The following is a 22,918-nucleotide window of genomic DNA, read 5'->3' as shown; positions in this document are numbered from 1 at the left end:
TAACCTTTAAATACCTGAAGTTTCAAATTCGATACCGGGGTTATAAATCGCATTGAGCGCCTACAATCGATTTTATTTTAATATTTGGCTGTTTACATGTTATCAAATTTTTTTTTCAATATAAATATATAAAAATATTGTTTTGTTTTTTTTTACTATTTTTCCTTATTAGTAAACACAGTACAGGGTACACTTATATATTTTTTAATTTGATTTAAAAAATCAGGCTTTTAAGGGTTTTTTTTATGGGTGAAAATGGAATGGTAACCCCGCTTGCGTTAACGGGATACGCTGGCGAAGGGTGATACACCAATGAAGGGTGATTGATGAGAATGAAAACAGGCCAGTTAGCCCATCATGATGAATTCATCAGGAATTAACCATGATAGTTTCCAGGGGGAACCACGAGGAGGTCGACCTGGTTGGGTATATTGCTAGCAATGGGATTCTCAGTCTCCATTACTAACAATCCCTTTCCCCCCCCCCCAGGCTTTTAAGGGTTAATTCAAATAGTGGATGCAGGTGGCTAAGGACCGTTCTTTATGGCAGTCCACGGGGGAGGCTTATGTCCAGCAGTGGACGGATAATGGCTGAAATGATGATGATAATGACGATGAATTCAAATAGAAATATAATTAGATCTTTAATCTCTGAACACAAACATTCTGTGGTCATCCGATGAAACAACACAGCCTGCTGAACGTAGGCCTTCCCCTTTGTGGAGTTTTGCCAGTAGTTGCCATGGTTTGCAGGTGAGTTGCCAACCGCAGTTAGGCTTTTAGAGATTTTTTTAAGCAACCAGCTGGCAAACAATCTGACAGCCCACCTGATGGAAAGTGGTAACCGTCGCCTATAGACATGAGCGGTACCATGAACATAACAGAGTATACCGTTTCGCCCATGATACCCCCCATGCCTTGCCATTCCTGAGGACTCAGGTGTTATTCCTCTGTACCCTGTAAATTCACTGCCATATCCCACCTTTCAAACCGAAACATAGCCATGGAAACACAACTGCTTCACGGTAGAAATACGAATGGGACAGAGGTGTCCAAGCAACTATTTTTGTACTCCTGGTTTTGTTTTAAGAGGGATGCTGCTGTTCATCTCTCTACCATTCAGTTCCCTTAGTTCCTCTTATGATACCCATGGGAATGGAAGGGGTGGCCTATTCTATGCCGGGACCACATGGACAATATTGTACCACACGGATAATAAATATACATATATAAATTATAATAATAAGCCCCAGAATCTACAATGAACAATCTGTACCAGTAAAATGAAAAACCCCAAATGATTTATTACAAATGAACCGCGCGCTGTCTAGACGCTGATATTAAGTACTCCACTCCTACTGTTTGCAGCCTTTATCGGGCTATCGTTTTGTCCGTTGAACTTTTGTTTTTTTTTTTCTTTAGCTTGAAGACAATATGTTTTTAGATTCATTCATTCATTATTCTCTTTCAAAGCCTTCCATGTAATGCGGTCCCCTGCCTTTTGCATTCATTTTCTTACCGTTATCTTGCGGAGATCATCAGTCCATCTGGAGATGTTTTTATATACGGATATTTAAAGCTATATATATGTATATTAAATTTTTATTATCAATGTTTTTTATAAATAAATTGGTAGGTGAAAGGATGGGCAGCAGCCCTCTTAAAACATTACCACAGCCTAACTGCGGTTACCCGCACCCGTAACCGTAAAAGGTAACCCGCCTGCCAAGCGTGGCAACTACTGGCAAAACCCCCCTTATGTGAGAGGCCTATGTTCAGCAGTGGACAGTTAATGGCTGATATATATATCATCATTTCAGCTGTTGTCTGTCCATTGCTGAACATTTGTCTCCTCCATAGGCTGGCAGGTGGATTTACAGCCGCAGTTTGGCTTATATTATTGGACGCTGCTACACATCCCTCGACTATTAAGTTCGGAAAAGAAGGGGTGCTCTATTCTATGCCAGGACTACACGGCAAACATATATATATAATAAATAAAGAATAATACATTTTTATTGTGAGTCATTAATTACAACAAAAAAAAATAAAAAAAATGGTACTTGTTTGGAAACTACGAAAATTCAATTATTTAATACTCCATTTACAGAGACTACATATTCGAATATTAACTTGTTATTTGTTTAAATCAATTAACAAATTCACCTGTTTTAATTAATCAAAAAAGATTTACCGGAGCGCGAAAGACAAAATCAGTGAATTCAATTTTATCCGTGATACCTTTTTAACATTCGCGCGTCGTCGGCGTCGCAGGATAATTAATTTTACAATTTATCTTTTTTTGCAAGTAATAATTTAATAATTTTTTATACTTAATTTGTACGATGACAAAACCATACTCGATTTTGTTTTATTTAGTTCATTCTAAGCAGCTTAACACTATACTCCTCGGGAATAATAATAATAAAAGGCCCCCCAATAGGGGGGCCTTTTAATGAATGATAAAACTCCGCCTGCGCTAACGGTATACGCTGGCGGGGCACTAGTGAGGAATGATAGGTGTGAATGAGAAGGCAGGTCAGTTAGCCCAATGTGATGAATACACCTGGAATTCAGCACGATGGTTTCCAAGTGGGACGACATGGAGGTTAACCTGAGGTTACCAGAGAGAGACTTTGTACAAAAGTTGATTGCTTGGGTACCTCTGTCTCATTCGTGTTTCTACCTATAAATGTATATTTTGTCAGTAGTTACTAAGCAGGCAGGCGGGTTGGCAACCGCAGTTAGGGTCTTACAGATGTTTTTAGAAGGAAGTTGCTGCTCATCCCTCCACCATAAGCTCCCTTAGTCGCCTCTTACGACACCCATGAAAGGAAAGGAAGAGGTGGTCGATTCTATGCCGGGACCTACTGTATGTATATCTCCAGAGAAAAAAACTAAGCTCCGCCGCGACAGTTTGCACTGCCGTGACCAGGATTCGAACCTGGGTTACTACGGCCACAACGTAGGGTCCTAACCACTAGACGATCACGGCTATCGGAGCTGATATGCTTACATTCCAAAATCACAACTATATTCTCCGTTTAAAAAAGTAGTGCAAAATTTAAAAGTGCACTTCTCGAAGTGTTAAACTAATGATTGGAAGGCCTATTGCATTCGTTAGGTTTATATTTAAACTGGGGCACTTTCGCTTTAGTAACCGCTACCGTTACTTATACAATAATTGGTACTCCAATTACAATGCAATGGACAGTTTATATCTAAGCCAATTAATTGAAAAACTTTGTTTTTTTTTTTATACAACTTAGAATGGCAAACAAGCTAACGGTCCACCTGATGGAAAGTGGTAACCGTCGCCTATAGACATGAGCAGCACCATGAACATAACAGAGTATACTGTTTCGCCCATGATACCCCCCATGTGTTGCCATTCCTGAGGACTCAGGTGTTATTCCTCTGTACCCAGTAATTTCACGCAATATCCCACCCTTCAAACCGAAACACAGCTATGCAAACACAACTGCTTTACGGTCGAAACACGAATGGGACAGAGGTACCCAAGCAATCGACTTTTGAATAAAGTCTCCCTCTGGTAACTTGTGTCATGCATTCCTAATTATGGCGAAATATGTGGACTTATACCTATTGTTAACTTCTATAAACTTAGCATGTTTCGGAAATAAATATTCATTCATTCAATTATTCATTTATTCATTTATTCATTCACTGATTGATTGATTGATGCGGAACTAGGTAGGTGTTACATGTACTCGTATTCTAAGTATGTATTAAAAAGTCTCAAGGGGGGACAAAGGGTAATGAAAAAGCGCTCGAGGGGGCTGAGATCTAAGGAGGCGCCGGGGTCTAAGGGGCTTGATGTAATTTGTTTCATCATCGCTTCAATAAAAGGTTGTAGGGTTTTTTTGTCAAAAACTTACTTAACTAAAACAATTTGGTACATATTGTTTTTTTTTTCTTTTACTTTAAACTTAAAAATGTAAAGTAATAATAAAATTATTTAAAAGAGCAACACGCAAGTTTCTTGCTCGTTCTTCTTGTGATTAGACAGCTTTCCGAACGAGCGGTAGATTAAAAAAAATTTAATGACTATTCAAAAGTGCTTCAATGTAAGTTTATTTGAATAAATGATTTTCTATTCTATTCTATTTCATAGCTTTATATCTTGGGAATGAAGACAAGCAGTTTTTGAATAAAATAATAAAATATTTGTCTCTGTTAAATTTGTTTATGAATATTAAAAAGGGTTCGAAACGTTTTGTAACTAAATAACGTACTAAATCAAGGGACAAATGTTTTATTTCGTCTATATTAATAATGTAACACGTGTTGCCTCCAATCCCTTAGGACTGATTCCCGATAACAAAACCATAGAGTAACGACAAAACAGAATGTATAGACAATGCATATTTGTTTTTTTTTTTATGGACGAAAATGAAATTGTTGCATCCCTTGCGCTATCAGTATATGTTGGTAAGGCACCAGTGAATGATGATAGGTGAAGATGAAAGCAGGTCAGTCAGCCCATCGTAACGAATTCAACAAGAATTGTTCACGATGGTTTCCAGGGGGAACCACGTGGAGGTCGACCTAATAAGACAATCCCTTTCCCCCTCCTTTTTCCCCTTACAGATTTGGACCACCACGCGATATCCGCTGGAAACTATCATGGTTAATAATTGTTTAATTGGTCACGATGGGCCAACTGACCTGCTTCATCCTTTCCTGTCATCCCTCACTGGTGCCCCGCCAGTTTATATCAATAGCGCAGGCGATGTCTCTATTTCACTTGCACCCATTCAGAAACAATTTCAAACATTTGAAAGTTTTTTGAAGCTATATTTTTTTTATATATTTAATTAATTAAATTATTATAATAATCTCAACAAGACAATAAAAAAAAAGAAATATTTTAATTATTTTATGCATTGTTAATTCGATTAAAAGGTATGCTATTAATGTAGTTTACTAATTGTGTCAAGTAACATACAGAGTAATTGTTTATGTTTATATAAATAATTATTTCCACTTTGGGTTTGCTGGAAGAAAACTCTATCAGAGTTAAGCTCGCCTTTGTACTTTTGTTTACCTCTGTCATATTTTTATAACTAATGTGTACAATAAAGTATTAAATAAAATAAATAAAATATTAATAATTTATTTTGTATTTTAACAATTAACCAGTGATATGGACTTCCATATAATAACACCTAGTTGAATAAAATATTACCGGATTATTTTTTATTTTTTTTATTTAACTCTTTATTGCACCAAAAACATAAAAATACACAATGACTATTACAAATTCAGTTGAAATACAGTTTTTTTTATACTACTGAGGTGGCAAACAAGCATACGGCCCACCTGATGGTAAGCGGTTACCGTAGCCTATGAACGCCTGCAATACCAGAGGTATTACGCGTTACAGTAGCATAAAATACATATTATACGCAATCAGTTAATCAATCAAAACCTATGATGATAATCAATCATACCTATGGCTGTGCAAAGACCTTCCCGAACCGTTTTCATCACGTATGTAAATAACACATAATTATTGGCCACATATAAGGATAAATGTGGAAAAAATGTGTAAAACAAATCACAGGAAAAAAATCCGCAATGCGTATAAAGCCCTATATTTTTATCATTAAAATTCATTGAATGAATTGAGATTTTCGAAATTATACACAACGTTGCACATTAATATTATAAATGTGGAAGTTTGTTTGTTTGTTTGTTTGCAACCTTATAGTGCCGTAAGTAATTAAGTAAATAAATAAATAAGTAAATGGGCTGTCAGCTTGTTTGCCACTCTATGTTGCATAAAAATATTCACTTATAACAAATAGCGACTTTTTTATTTAATTTGGGCATCTACCGGTACTTTTTAAGCTACTTTAAAAAGAAACACGTCTCCAATTCATGTGTATTTCTGTTATATGATTATATTATATTACCACGTTTCTACTATCTACACAAACGTTTTGAAATTTCAGTGGTTTTCACAATACTTTTTCGCCTCTCCATAGAACGTAATATAGAACAAAATATATATGGTATATTTTGCTCTCCTATTTTATTGCTGCCGTAAAATCGCAAGACATCGTTTGTTTTGAGTTAAATAATTTATTATGTATAATTTGTATTGTGTAATAAATTATGCGTTAGCCGAGTTAGTATGGGCAAAAGGCAGCCATCTTTCTAGCATATTGATAAATGCATAAAATAATTTCCATCGGGTAGTTTATTATGATATATTTATATATATATATATATATATATATATATATATATATATATATATATATATATATATATATATATATATATATATATATATATATATATGAGATGATCGATGTATTCTTTATTCAATCAATATATTCTAACTACAATATATAGATACTGCTATATTTTGTAGTACATAGTTCCCATTCCTAGTATCGCAAAATATTGGATCCATTACTGACAATATATGTACATACTTTCTTAGTTCAGCCTCCAAACCTTAGCTCCTGGAATCTATCGTGATTATTATTGTTGGATATCTCACGATTGACTAAATGACTTGACTTCATCCTCGCCTGTTATCCCACACTATTGGCCAGCCAGCGTATATCGATAGCACAGGCGGGGTTACCATTCCATTATCATCCATTAAGAAAAACCCTTTGCACAAGTAATAGCATCAATACACATATCTATCGGCAACTTTCAAATAAAACGATTCTAGGCTCGTAAATAAATCGCGTTAGTGAGCCCGGGATATGGGATCGAGGATCGCGGTGAATTTTGGTCTGTAATGATGCAATGAAGATAGACGCAATGGGTTATGGGTAAATGGAGAAATCCGTTTACGTGCCGCGGTATCCATGTATCCCGTCAATTTGCCCAAATTGATGTTGATCTTTCGGTAACCAAAGATATTTGTGAGAGCGTTCTCTTTGTCGAGATGGGTATCAAAATTTATATTTGGAAATATTTTTAATATTTCATTGAACTAAGTGTTATTTTGTGGATGACCATACAATGGCTAGTTTATTAGAATTATTTTGTTTAATTCCGCTACCATTAGTAAGTGTGTGACAGCCAACATTTGAAGTTTGACTATTATGACCTGATTATTATAACGGTCGGAGATTGATGACTTTTTTATGTAACTTAGAATGGTAAACAAGCTGACGGTCCACCTGATGAAAAATGGTAACTGTTGCCTATAGACATGAGCAGTATTATGGACATAACAGAGTATACTGTTTCGCCCATGATACCACCCATGGGTTGCCACTCCTGAGGACGCAGGTGTTGTTCCTCTGTACTCTGTAAATTTAATATGAAAGGTCGTAGAATTTCTGCTAAAAATAATAGAAGTTAGTCTACAAATGTTGGCAGTCGCACACATACTAATGGTAGCGGAATTAAACAAAATAATTCTAATCAACTAACCAAAAATACATTTAATACGTAACCATGAATTTAAGAATCCTAAAATATTAATAGATTGTCAGGCGTTTGAAAAGAATGATTTGTAATTTACCAACTGATAGTATTCTTTTCATGGTCCAATTGGAAATTCACTCAGTCTGGATAGTATAAAGATGTGGATTCAAATCCCAGATCGAAATGTCAGAAGGTATTTTCTAAGTTTAAAATTTATATTGTTCAAATTTTCAATAATTTATTATTATGGCTTTGATTGCAATATTTCGTTTCGTGGATTACGTATTAGAAATCCGGATCAACGTTTTCGATTTAGTTTTTTTACTGACTCAAAAAATTACAATGTTGTCAATTTAAACCTTTTTTATGCCACGCAATATCTTTATTAATAGCAAACATAATTAAAATAACTAATGATCTTCTTATAAATTAATTTTAATGATTAATTTTATTTAAATGTAGTTAGAATGCTTTTAGTTTGTTAACAAAAATAATAAAAAAAAAAACAAACAAGAAAAATATTTTCTATAAATAATATTAAAAAATAATATTGTTTTTTGTTATGTTAGAAACAAGCATACAGTTTGTGGTCTTTGCCTGATTTGAAGTTGAAAAATAAATCAAGTAATAAATGTTTAAGTATTTAAGGTTTGAGTATTTACTCATCGCAATAACATTTTCTTGTTCATTGCTAATCCATAGACCCACATCCCGTATCTTATAATTCGGTTTCATAGAAGTACTTTATTTCCAAAGTAAAGTATTTTTATCTGACCGAATTGTAATCTAATAAAATAAATAAATAAATTTGTAAAAAAGAAATTTGATATCGAGAATTATGGTAACATTTTTTCCGGCACAAATAAGTAATTGCCATCGTACTAGTCTAGAATTCTGGCAATTTAGTTGCTCAGAGAACCCGAATTAATCTAATACTGGACGACCAACGACGACATTTTCTTATTTTTCACAAATTCCATTACGGTGTCACAAAGAGGATATTGGAAGATCTCTATTTTTTTGAAGTACCCATATCGCTGAGTCTTTGGTATTTGATTTTCTGATATATTACATACGTCAAATAAGTATTGTTGGGCCAATAAAGAAACATTAGATGCAATATCGTCACTCGATTGCCAACAGACTTGTACAACATCTTCGTTCTTTTTTATAACTATAATTTATTTTATACTAGTTTTTTCCCACGACTATGTCTGCCTGATCGGGATATGTTGATTGGTAGAGATAAAATATAGTCTATAACCTTCTTCATTCCAAATACTGCATACCAAATTTTATGACGCATCGTTGAGACGTTAAGGCGCCAAGAGATGTTAAACAAACAAACTCACTTTGTTTATATTGAAGATTGTCGATACTTAGTGAGGGGAATTTGGATTACATCTTTATAAACGAGGAATCCCTTGTTTGCGCTATTTTCATAAATTCTTATTTAACTACTTATATTATACAAGGGAGACTTTGTACAAAAGTCGATTGCTTGGGTACCTCTGTACCATTCGTGTTTCAACCGTGAAGCAGTTGTGTTTGCATGGCTGTGTTTCGGTTTGAAGGGTGGGATATGGCGTGAATTTACAGGGTACAGAGGACTAACACCTGAGTCCTCAGGAATGGCAACGCATGGGGGTTATCGTGGGCAAAACAGTATACTCTGTTATGTCCATGGTACTGCTCATGTCTATAGGCGACGGTTACCACTTTCCATCCGGTGGGCTATCAGCTTGTTTGTCATTCTAAGTTGTATAAAAAAAATATAACCTGAACTTTGATAATGTATAATATTAATAGCTTTTTTTTATGGAATGAACATAAAATGGTATAATATTTTATTTTATTTGAGAAATAAACAATATAATTACCTAATAAAATATTATATAATAAAAAGTTGAACATACAATTTAGCGTTCTAAATTCAAATATTTTTAACTGATTCATTTTTTTATGAATGTTCTATATATTTACGCACATAATGCATTTTGTCGTATATATATTTAATAAATAAAATGAGTTTTGTACGCATTAATAAGACGCAAACAATTATAAAAAAAAAAATATTAATATAGAAGTTATAAAGGAAACGCACATAAATAGTTATTTATCACGCAAAATTGTATGAAAAAGTTGACCCGCTTTTCTCGAAGCTTTTTTATGGAGATACTCTATCTATATAATCTTATATATATATATATATATATATATATATATATATATATATATATATATATATATATATATATATATATATATATATATATAATTCCACCACTTTTTGCACCAATATTTAATTTCATGATTAAATAGGTAGAAGTAGAAATGACGAGGGTAATGCTATTAAGGCATTCAATACCAGTCATTGACATTTTCGCCTTCCTTATTAATTTCAAATGATTTTCCCTCATCGTTCCGTAAAATGTCTACACATCCTTCCATGTCATGAGGGTTAAGGAGCTATTCACGGTCATTGAAGCCAATTATAGTTTCATCTGAGCCCAAGCCCTGAAGTCCTTAGGTGCCGCTGGGGAATACTCAAATTAACCTATAAACCTACAAGTGTAGTTGATTAGTTTTCTTTCGACAATACCGAAATGTTATTAACGTTCCTTTCGCCTTTTAATATAAATGCCATAGCCGGTTCTGAGTCAATAAAAAAAATGAAAGACATTATCAAATAAAAAAAATCTTTTTTATTAATTCTATGTAACCAGTTGATTGAATTTGAAAACTGTATACTATAAAGTAGCTAGATCTTTTATGATACATATTAATATCGATATTTTGGACTGAGGCATATTGTAAAAAAATATATAACAGCACGAATACTGATTAATTTTTTTATATCGGTACTTCTAGGTGGCTGCATAGTGTCATTTTCCAGTTTTACCAATACAAGGGCAGTGCTGACTCTTAAATAACTTAGTGATTACTTGGTCTATGACATAGATAATAAAAAATGGCGGGAACGGTGGACATTTAATTTAAATTCAAGAACTGTAGTTTAAATATATATAAATACGAGATGGAACAATGAGTTATTGTTTGTTATGATTGTGCTTTGAATATTACTTTTAGTAAAATAAAAATTTTCAAGTTACGAGCCTTTCATACACAACGCTGACAGCAATGGTTGTAAAAATAGCAACTGATAGCCATTGAGGAAATGAAGAAGACAAGGAGAATTTTGCCACAGTATAAATAATAATGCTTTGGTAAACTTTCATTAAATCCTAGTAATCTAAATAAAAAAATTTACGTAGTCATAGTTGAAGAAAAATTTTTGCAATTCATAAACCGTTTTCATGTAGCTATGCATTGACCCTTTATATAAGCCCTGACTAATCCTTCGAGTGATTTCAAAACATATGGCCTTTTTTCGTTTACACTATTACTGTTAAATAAATAGATATAATATCTATGTCTTAGATTATATAGATAGATAGATAGATAGATAATTTATTTACATTATTTACAGCACAAATTACCATAAAAAAATACACTTATATCTCTTTTACTGTGTATAATACACATGATATAGATAAAAGAATGAAAATAAAAAAGCACAAATAAGAAAAAAAAAAATCAAAATATATAAACTAACAATCTCCTTTCTTTCCCTTCCTTCATGCGTGTGCCATAGTAACACAAAATGGCAACAACTCAGTGTCTCCAAGGTTTTGCGAAAACAAGTCAAAATTTTTTGCGTGTCCGTAAATCGAGTTACCAACAACACTAAGCGTATATATGGGAGGAATTCATATTATAATTTAGTTAAATTAAAAAAATAAAAACAATACAAAATTCTTATAAATATATATTTGAAAGAACAAAACAGACAGTGCATATTGATTTGTATTGATGCTTGTCTTCTAAATTTAAATACTCAACAACGACCGCTATTTTAATTAATACATGTATATTCATTTATATAAGCTACTTGAACATGTGTATATTTATATTATATTAGAAAAAACAATTCCAAATACTAATTTAAAAAATTGAAGTGACCTAGGAAAATTTTAATCCAATTACTGGCAACACTGAAAAAAAAAAGCATTGTTTGTAATAGGATTTAAAAAAAAAATGTCTAAAATTTAACGCTTGATATTCAGTCAATGTAATCTAAGATAGTACATACAAATACAATAAAAAAATAATACAGAAGAACATTTTAAATGACCTTAAGTCTTGTGTTTCGGTTTGAAGGTTTGGGATATTTCAGTGGAATTATTGGGTATGAAGTGTAATATTATTTTAGTTCTCAGAAGTGGCAACATGTTATGAACAGGTACAATAGGCATTTAAGTGTATTCTGTGATGTCTATAAACATAAATATTTATTAAGTATATATTTATTTATTTATTTAGATCTATAATTTATATGCTATACTATTTACTATCACCCCTAAACATAAATATAGTAATAAAAGGTATAAATGATACTTTGCAAACAGATTAAAGACCTGTTAACATATTAATGTACTAAAAAAAGCAAGATACGCAATCAGAGACTAAAAACAGCATTAAAAATATAACACATTCAAACAAATTATGTGCTTGATAGCATGGGTATATACTAGTGAATATATTACCTCAGTGAAGTCAATACATCGCCTTATTTATAAGTTCAGTTAAGGTGTTATTTATCCAGGTAAATAATTGAGATTACAATTGCCATGAAATATCACATATCTGGTAATAAATGTGATATTATAACATCGTGTTGATATCGAGATTTAGTGAAAATATTGTAAAAGTGATTTGAAAGTTGTTTACAACAAAATTAATCATAATGAAATAATGTAATTAACGTATTCATTGTAAACTAGTCTAAATACCAAAATAAATTTCACCAGAGGGAGACTTTGTACAAAAGTCGATTGCTTGGGTACCTCTGTACCATTCGTGTTTCTACCGTGAAGCAGTCGTGTTTGCATGACTGTGTTTCGGTTTGAAGGGTGGGATATGGCGTGAATTTACTGGGTACAGAAGAATAACATCTAAGTCCTCAGGAATGGCAACGCATGGGCGAAACAGTATACTCTGTTATGTCCATGGTACTGCTCATGTCTATAGGCGACGGTTACCACTTTACATCAGGTGGGCCGTCAGCTTGTTTGCCATTCTAAGTTGTATAAAACATATAAAACAAATATAATATTTAAAACATCTCATATGTTTTAAATATTATATTTGTTGTCATATTAGTAACTAATAACATTACTTTCACTACGAAAGTATTGTTAAAATGTATTGATATGATTGCTGTTAAATAATATATAAGAGCGGGTATTCGATATATTAGGAACAATCTTATAACAGTCTTGTGTGATCCATCGAACGATAAGGTAATTTGTATCTCTATACTATAAAGTAATTACTGTTGTTATGTTCAATTAATTAATATTATTATTATTTTATATTTAAATTTATTTATTGTTATGTTTACATTATTTAATATTATATTATTTTATGCCATAAATACTACCTAACATTAATTTTGTATGAGTAACTGCTGAGTTTCTTGCAGTTTCTTCTCACCAGATATCTATATTCTGAAACTGTATTATAATCATAAAATATTATAAGAGAATATAATTATACAGAGATAATAAACAAGTTTTGAGCAATGGAATCAATTTCATCCCAACCATCTGGACGAGTGGCGGTCCTCCACCGTGCGTTTTTCAAGGCACTTTCTTCCACGCACAACCACTCTTTGGAATCAACTTCCAGCAGCAGTATTTCCGAACCGATACGACAACATAACCTTCAAGAAAAGAGCATATTCCTTTTTAAAAGGCCGGCAGCACACCTGCAATGCCGTAGGTGTTGTGGGTGACCATGGGCGGCGGTAGTCACTTACCATCAGGTGAGCCGCATGCTCGTTTGCCCCCTGTGTTGTAAAAAAAAAAAAAAAAAAAAAAAAAATTTATTCACTATTTATATACATTTAGCTAGTATTTTTCTAAAACTTATAAGTATATAAAATGTTAAATATTTATTTCCTCATTTACATAAATTTTAACACGATCATTTTTTTTTAATACAGGGGGCAAACGAGCATGCGGCTCACCTGATGGTAAGTGACTAAGAATTTCTAAGAAACCGAAATATTCTTATAAATTTTGTAAAAATAGGACATCTATAAAGGATGTTTCTATAAATATTAACTGTAAATAAACAATTACCTACAGTTATGCTCTACTCTGTAACACAGATAATATAATACTATACTCCTGTGATAACATCATATTTTAATTCTTAACACTTCTTGATAGATAAATAAATACTCTTTATTATTTCCTCTAAAAGATACAAAAATTTACAAGAAATAATCACAGTGAGAAAACAATAGGCGACCTTATTGCTAAAAGCGATTTCTTTTATTATACGAACGAGAGTCTTGACTTATTAATGTCTATGGTTTGACACAAAAGAACTATTATCCTAATTTAGTCGATAAATCTGCGAATTTCAGAACTAGTGCCGTATAAAATCTAGGGTACTATTACTAAGAGGTAAACTATTTCATGTCGACGAAAATTGACTTTCGTAATTAAATTAGTAGTACGTTTACAATTTGCAAGTTCACTAGAATTTGTAATTTAGCATAGACAAGGAAAACGAAGTTGTTTCTAAGTGGAACGCAAACTTACACAGTATAAAGTAGGTACTTAATTAATGCTAGATTTAAGATAATGCCGAGAAAATTCATTATTGTTATAAGATAACTTAAGCTGTAACTCTAATTAAGAGAATGTTATAAAATATTATAATTATATTAATAACGTTTTGTTTGAATTAATATTTTATTCTACTTTTTTATAAAATACACATATATATATATATATATATATATATATATATATATATATATATATATATATATATATATATATATATATATATTTGAAAGATAAAATATTAATATATACATATAAATATAAACCTACATAAAAACAATTATAAATTTATGCTTGCATTAACGTTTACGCAATACGCAGTTTTTTGTTCCGTAAATAAAATGACAGCTTCACTCGTCACAAAATTAATATAAGACCAAAACGGAAGTAAATTCGATCAATTGTAAAAAGGATTGTCAATAACGGAGTTGAATTGTCAATGGATAATTTAAGATTATGTTCCACAAAGAAAAAAACTTCAATTCTGATAAAACCAGTTATTTTGAATTAAAAACTAAACTACTGAATTAATTTTGATATATTTTCTATGAGACCGTTCTATAAGTTCTCCTCCTCCTTCATCTCATAAGTTCTTCTCCATCCTTTGTTAAAAAAAAAAAGAATTTTTCAAATCGATTTTCAATTGATGGACTTACGACATAACAAACATAAAAAAAAATCAACCGAATTGACTACCTCCTTCTTTTGGAAGTTAGTTAAAAATTCCAACAAATTGAAATCTTTCGGCTTTTCAAAATCACTTTGAACTACATGAATTTCTATGTAATTAACATATTTAATTCAATATTAAATTTACTTTACTTTTTATATGTCATAATCTACATTTTAAGAGTAACAATGACACTAATTTGAGTAATTACGTCCTTGATTTTAATTTTACAATGTTAACTGTACTAGTACTTAATTCTACGTAAGTCCATTATCTTGGTCTTGGATGGGATTAGGTAACTTTGAACGGATGAATATTAGCTTGGAGGACAATTTTTAACTTTAATATCATACGAATAGCGTACAATTTCGTGTAACTGAAACAATTATAATGTATATACATTATATAATAATATAATAGAATGCATTTCGAGCGAGTCTGTTTCGTCTAAAATTGTGTTTAACATTCTAAATGCAATTAATGCGCCGGAACTTGGTATTCTGATCGACGTAAACTTGCTTCGAATTTGCCACTTTCAGAGAATACAAGATGGAAATGTTAACTGATTTAATTCGATTATATTAAAAGTTTACTGTACGTGCGATTTCGTCTGCATGACTAAGAATAGAAACACTATTTATTTTTCAAAATGGTAAGTTATAGTTTATTAATACATGTGTACCAAATTTCATGATTTTTAGTGAAGTTGTTAAGATTGTTTCTACCAAATATAAACTAAAGATAGTACCTAATACCAAAGCTGGGGGGAAAGGGATCGTTAGCAATGGAGTTTGACAGCCCCATTGCTAGCAATATGCCCTATTAGGTCGACCTCCACGTGGTTCTCCCTGGACGTCTATCGTGAACAATTCTTGTTGAATTCGTCACGATGGGTCAACTGACCTGCTTCATCCTCACCTATCATCCTTCACTGGTGCCCCGCCAGCATATCCCGATAGCGCAGGCGGGGTCACCATTCCATTATCACCCATTAAAAAAAATACCAAAGCTTACTGAAGTGACAACGTATTGGCAATGCTGGAATTATCTGTTTGTGAATTTTCAAAAACAATTTTTATTATAATATATATTAAATAGTGCTGTGCTAACGAACATTAAATGCGCAATATATATTCTTATTCTATCTCTGAAAATTTTTATTTCGATGACAAGAAATATTTGACAAATTCCATAGCAAAACATGAAGCAGGAAAATTAATGATAAGTTAATGTGCATGGTATTGTATGATTAATACCAATGAAGACTCTAATATTGTTACTAAATTTCGTAAAGGAAGTATTTATTTATCTTCATGACAGTTCCTTTATGGGTGTTAGAGAACCGATTATTCCTTCTAAAACTCCCCCCCCCCCCCCATTCATGCTGTATAACTACAAGCGCCCTCTTTTGCACGAAATGCGATTGTTAGTTTTTGACAGTTAAAAAAAGAAACTCATGACGTGTGGTGTGTGTAAAAGGCAGTAAAAAAAGGCAGTAGAGAAAATCCAGTAAGTCCTTATCCTTTCCCTTTTATTCGGTTCTCTATGAAATAAATAAAAGAGCAAAATTTTAATATAAATCGAACAATGGGATAATTAAAGAGAATCGGTAGATAAAAGCCTCAAATCTTCCAAACAACTCCAATTTGGTCTATTTCACTGTAAGTAACATACCTAATTAACCTGTTCGCATTACGTGGCAGTGTCAGTTACTCCTTTAATTAGCAGCATAATAGCAAAATTATATATTTTCTTGGCGTTTTACAAATTGTTAAATTTTAATTAAATACCAGTGTGGTATTTAATTAAGATTTAGCAATTTGCACTATCACACGAGTAGTTAATTAAACAATATCCTCTAAAATAGTGAAGTAACCCTTCATAAAAACTAACTTTTTATTTAAATAAATATTAAAATAATTTTTATTAATCTAATCTTAATTTAGAGCATTATTGAATTGTCATTTTTTATCATTCCACCGCCTAATTCGAAATGTAATTTTAACTGAGAAGTATGAGCAAAAAACTCTACTGTAGCATATTTAAAATAAAATTTTCTAACCGTTTGGAGATTTCCAATTGGGGAATTTTGCCCTTCTAACCTTGTATTGTGATGTCACGTCTTTATGATTAAATTTGGCGCCCGTTAACTTATTTTTCTTTCTAAACTATAAAAAATAATGTTATAAAAGAGTAAAGTAACTAAATAATATGAAAATTAAAGGTCAAATTTAAATAAATGAGCTCAGCTACAATTGTGCCTATTAAAATTTTTATGACTGATAAACTCTCGCGAGATATTGCCTGAAAACATTATTCTAAATATAATATCCTACTTCGAGTTTATTCGTCGCTGTGTAGTCCCGGCATAGAATGGGCTACCCCTTCCTTTCCCGTGGGTATAGAGAAGGGAAAGAAAGTAGTGGCAAACAAGTTGACGGCTCACCTGATAGAAAGTGGTAACCGTCGCCTATAGACATGAGCAGTACCATAGACATAACAGAGTATTCTGTTTCGCCCATGATACACCCCATGCGTGGCCTATTCTATGCTGGGACCTTCATGGCAATACCATATCATATCAATCGTAAATTCTCTATTGCTGAACATAGGCCTCCCTCTATCGGGGGGATTTTATTACATGGTTACCATTCAACCTATCATGCTTTCAATTGTATCAATATATTTTAAATTTAAATCATTTTTATTTAAATAGACTTGTATAATAAATAGTAGTTGTATAATGAATAGGCACTTGAAAAAACTAGCTTATGTCTATTTCCTTGCCAAATATTAGATGAACGCTAAATTTCACTATAATTGCTTATGCCGTTCATTCGCTAAGAGGTAATAAAAGGCAAGTAAGGAAATAGACTATCCCATTTATAATATTGAGTAAGAATTATGTAGATGTATATAACACAAACAAAAGTTTCATCCTAACCATATGGATGAGTGGCGGTCTTCCACCGTGCATTTTGCAAGGCTCTTTCATCCATGCACTATCACTCTTTGGAATCAACTTCCATCAACAGTATTTCCGAACCGATACGACGTCATAACCTTCAAGAAAAAAGTATATTCCTTTTTAAAAGACGGGCAGCACACCTGCAATGCTTTTGGTGTTGTGGGTGATCATAGGCGACGGTTGTCACTTACCATCAGGTGAGCTGCATGCTTGTTTGCTCCCTGTGTTATAAAAAAATACATATGAATTTACAAATTTATTTTTGAATAATTTAACAATAATTATCACTTCTTGATTCCGAGGACACGTGAAGCTAACGTCCCTGACCGTAGATCTTCGTGTAGGTATAACGAAGGCGGCCTAGTAACTCTTGACATTAGGGGTCGCCACCCTCGTACGAGTAGTAATTCATCTTGTCATTCCTAGCCAAACCCTAAGGATATAAACAGGCCAGCGACCTGACCCCGTTTATTGCTTTTCAACCCGTTTTCCGACGAAAACAGATTGCTTCCGCAGTATCCAACAATTACATTTAGTGACGTCACAAAGAAACTCGATGAAACCCTAATAAAATAAAATTGTTAACAACTTTATAAAGTCGTGTCGTAAATGTAAAACTTTATTTCTTACCGAGCATTTAAATTATTTAAACGCAACAAATTAACGTTATGATCTTATAAAAACTTGAGTTTCGAGTTTAATGAAAGGAAAATAGCAGTTTAAGCGTTTGTCCCGTTTTGTCAAGATATTGAAGTACACCGGGATATGAAAAACTACCAAGAAAATTACCAATAGAATTTGGGGTCATAATCCAATGTATCCATATGCGAGCCAATTCAGAAAAGTGTGCTTCCTAAAATGAGTCGATCGGGAATCAACAGTTTACGCAACGTGATCACTACTGCGTCAACGAGATCATTGGAGTTATGAAATATCTCCCAAAATTATAGATAAAATAAAAAGAAACAAACTCATTAATACATTAACTTCTCTAATGTATATTTTGACATTTAGTTTGAAATTTATTTTGACATTATATTATATATGATTATCGTTTTCCTCAAAGATTTCCTTAGATTTTCCTATTTACTATAGTGAAATTAAGTTACAGAAATGACAGTTTATGTAAAATTAAATATAATCTTAATCTTTTATAGTTAATTATTAGTGTTAAATTTTTTTTTTTGATGGGTGAAAATGGAATGGTAACCCTGCCTGCGCTAACCAGATACGCTGGCGGAGCACCAGTGAAGGGTGATAGATGAGAATGAAAACAGGCCAGTTAGCCTATCATGATGAATTCATCAGGAATTAACCATGATAGTTTCTAGGGGGAACTGCGAGGAGGTCGACCTGGCTGGGTATATTGCTAGCAATGGGATTCTCAGTCTCCATTACTAACAATCCCTTTCCCCCCTAGTGTTAAATATTGTAAATAATTTGACGTGTACAAAAATTATAATTACCTGTAGTGTGTTGGAGTTTAATCATCTATAAACTGCAGGTAATGATAAATAAATAAATATATTTGTAAAAATAAATTTTTGATTAATATTTTCAAATTAGTATACGAATGATACAAGATATTATGTTATTCTATACAAATACTTTGTAAGTATTTGTTATTTGATCTAAGTTAAATAATTAACATTTTATGTAAAACAAATCGCCTTTAATTGTGTCGAAATCAGTTATTTTGATTTAATAACTAAACGTCTGAACCGATTTTGATAATATTTCTATGGAACCAATCTGTAAGTATATCCTTTTAAATAAAAAAAATAAATTTCCAAGCCAGTTCACAACTGACGGAGTTATGAGAGTAACAAACATAACTCTTTATTTTTGAAGTTGGTTGATAAGCGCAATAAATAAACTCACTTGTCTTATAAAAGTGTTACAAAGAATTTACCCCATTCATATTTATCATAGCCTAAGCCCTATAATATGGGACTCACGCAGCATGTTTCCGCCGCTTTTCCTGTCAGCCGTCACTTCAACAAATACATTTTTATAAATCATCCTTTACTTAGTACATTTAAAAGGGATTTGTTCCAGTCAACTTTGAGAACTTTATATATATATATATATATATATATATATATATATATATATATAAAGTTCTCAAAGTTGACTGAATAATATATATATATATATATATTATTTTTCACCGTATATGTTATGTTATATATAGAAACCTTGTAGACTTTTCGTCGTCGTTCGTCTGTGTACATTCTTGTTATAACCTAATATCTATACTATAAGTGAATGTATAAAAGCATATAAATAAATAAAATTAAATTATAAACGGTTATTAAGTAACTCGTATGACGTGAGGTATAGTTGCTGCAACAAAACGAAACCTGAAAGTGACGTGTGACCGTCGTACGTTCAGGAATATATGTATATATCTGGAAAAATTGGATGTTAATATTCTGAGATAAATTTGAAGCACTATTTAAGCAAAAATATAGGAATATCTTTTAAACTGTTATTGAAATACTATAAAGAAAACAATATTTTAGGGATTTATAAATGATATAAAACACCGCATAATACCGGAATATATTAATAAAAAAAAAAAAACATGTATTCCTTCATCCAAAATAATACGTGTATATTAAACTATATGATTGGTTTTGTAGTTAAAGCACCATAATGTAACAAATAAAGATTTTTTTATACCACGGAAGTAGCAATCAAGCATACAACTCGTCCAATGTAAACGGTTACTGTAGCCAATGGACGTCTGCAACACTGGTCACGTTATGCGTTGACGACCCTAAAGAAATCTTAATATACAATTTTTAAAAAAACTCCATACCGTAGACTCTAGGCTGAGCGTTCGCGGGAGAAAATTCCTTTGAAACTGCACTTTACGTGATCAATAATAATTACTTCTCTTCATGCTAAGGTTACCTAGAAAGTATGGCTATTCTATATTTCATTTATTTAAACAAACTCATTTATAGTTATAATGTTAAATAAAGATTTGAGCTGCAGTTTAGGTCTTCGTAGTCAGAGCTGCAAGTACTGAATGTACTATAGAATGCACGCAACGTTTTCATTATGTTTTGATCCTTTTTCTATCGTTAATCACAGTTTGTTTATTATTTTGTATTTTTTATTTTGTATTTGTGTATTATGAGTTTATTATAAGATCATATCGTCAACATTATAATGCCGCTTTAATATTAAGTCATTGAAAGTATTTTAAAGATTACTTTTACGTAGACATTTAAATTATGACCGATTTGTCAAAAAAGGTAAAGTTTTCCTTTTCCGTGAATAGGGAAAGTAGGTAAAACCTTATCTGAGAAATCAGTTCAGGATATGATAGGTCCGATATACTTAAGGAAGTTAAATGCCTTTAAGAAAAAAAAATTAATGTTACACATTTAAAATATTTATGTATACATATGCATGCTAGATTGCATGGCAGAATCCGAAACGAAAATATCCACAAAAGAACCGAAATAGTCCAAAGGATAAAAAAGCTGAAGTGTCAATAGACTGGTCACATAGCTCGAAGAACTGACAAGCGATGGCGAAGAAAAGTTCTTAAGCGGCGACCCTGTAAGGGAAAAGACAGTGTAGGACCTCCCACTAGATGGACTGATGACCTCAAATGCATTGAGGGAGTTAGTATACATATATATATATATATATATATATATATATATATATATATATATATATATATATATATATATATATATATATATATATATATACTTATTTTTACAATGTACCTGAGTATTTTATTTTACTTGAATAGTTTATTTTTTACTGATAGGGCCCTATCAAAAGAATTTGCCACAGGCCCCAAATGGTATAGTTACGCCACTGCTTGCAATGTTGCATCTATTCGTATACTCACATGCGAAATATATTTTAATATACAAATTGTAATAGTAGTTGGTAAGTGTAATAAATAAATATATACATTTAAAATGTAAATTTAAAAATACGTTTACAGAATTGCTGTGCAGAATTAACTCCTCTGTATATTGTTCATGTAGGTGGATATTATCTGTGCAAACAGTTGCGTATATCAGTTGAGCGTCGCATCATGGAAAGGTCACGTGTTAGGGATTTATTACGACCAAGTTGTATTGTCACATCGTATACACCGGGCTCTTTAAACTCACACGATTAACATAATAAATACATAATCCACGGTAAATTTGATCAAAGGAATCTTTCGGTTTGTTACTGTACGCTTAAAAAATTAAGATTGTTTTCAACAAAAAAAACCGACCACAAGTTTGGTAAAGCCAGTTATTATTCAAAACTAAAGTACTGAACCGATTTTGATAAAATTTCTGTATAATTATTAAGCTGCGAGTATAGGATATAATATTCAGATAGAAAAAGAATTTTCCCAATCGGTTTACAAGTGACGGGATTATAAAGTAATAAATAAAAAAAAAGAAAGGGAGACTTTGTACAAAAGTCGATTGCTTGGGTACCTCTGTCCCATTTGTGTTTTAACCGTAAAGCAGTTGTGTTTGCATGGCTGTGTTTCGGTTTGAAGGGTGGGATATGGCGTGAATTTACAGGGTACAGAGGAATGACACCTGAGCCCTCAGGAATGGCAACACATGGGAGGTATCATGGGCGAAACAGTATGCTCTGTTATGTCCATTGTACTGCTCATATCTATAGGCGACGGTTACCACTTTCCATCAGGTGGGCCGTCAACTTGTTTGCCATTGTAAGTCGTATAAAAAAATAAATAAAAAAAAACAGCACCTTCTTCTTTTTGAACTCTGTTGAAAAGAAAATAACACCAAAATACTACTACTATATTTCGTTTCACGCATGTTGTAGCGAAAACGTGTTAATCGGTGGATTAATATGCCATATATCTTAGTTTGCAATTAAGATCGATATTACGACACCCCACTTACATAAAATTTTCCATAAAAAGCCTTAGACTACACAATTTCTGCAAAACATCGCAGTTGTACTGAAAAGGATTAACAATTTCTGTTTGTATGCAAATAATGCACTCAAAATCATCCAAAGGAAATGCTTCATCCATAATTAACCTATTATCCCAAATTAGTTCGCTTCTCTAAGGGAAACGAGAGTCGCTTAATCGCGCTGAACTCTGTATTTGCACTACAATCACGTATTAGTGGCAATTTACTTA

The 22,918-nt window shown here is 32.1% G+C and overlaps 1 protein-coding gene and 1 non-coding gene across 2 annotated transcripts in view; both read right to left on the bottom strand.

Moving 5' to 3' along the window:
* Positions 1-22,918, bottom strand: part of LOC113518064 (galanin receptor type 3) — an 86,114-nt gene that overhangs the window by 10,914 nt on the left and 52,282 nt on the right. The gene's annotated exons all lie outside the window — the stretch shown is intronic.
* Trnah-gug (transfer RNA histidin (anticodon GUG)) lies at positions 2,923-2,994 on the bottom strand. The gene has a single exon. It is a non-coding gene; the product is annotated as a tRNA-His (tRNA).

The sequence above is a fragment of the Galleria mellonella genome, unplaced genomic scaffold (genome assembly GCF_026898425.1).
Source record: "Galleria mellonella isolate WM207_F2 unplaced genomic scaffold, CSIRO_AGI_GalMel_v1 utg171, whole genome shotgun sequence".
Lineage (NCBI taxonomy): Eukaryota > Metazoa > Arthropoda > Insecta > Lepidoptera > Pyralidae > Galleria > Galleria mellonella.
Note: the sequence above shows the minus strand (reverse complement) of the source record. Positions and strands in the feature narration are given on the sequence as shown.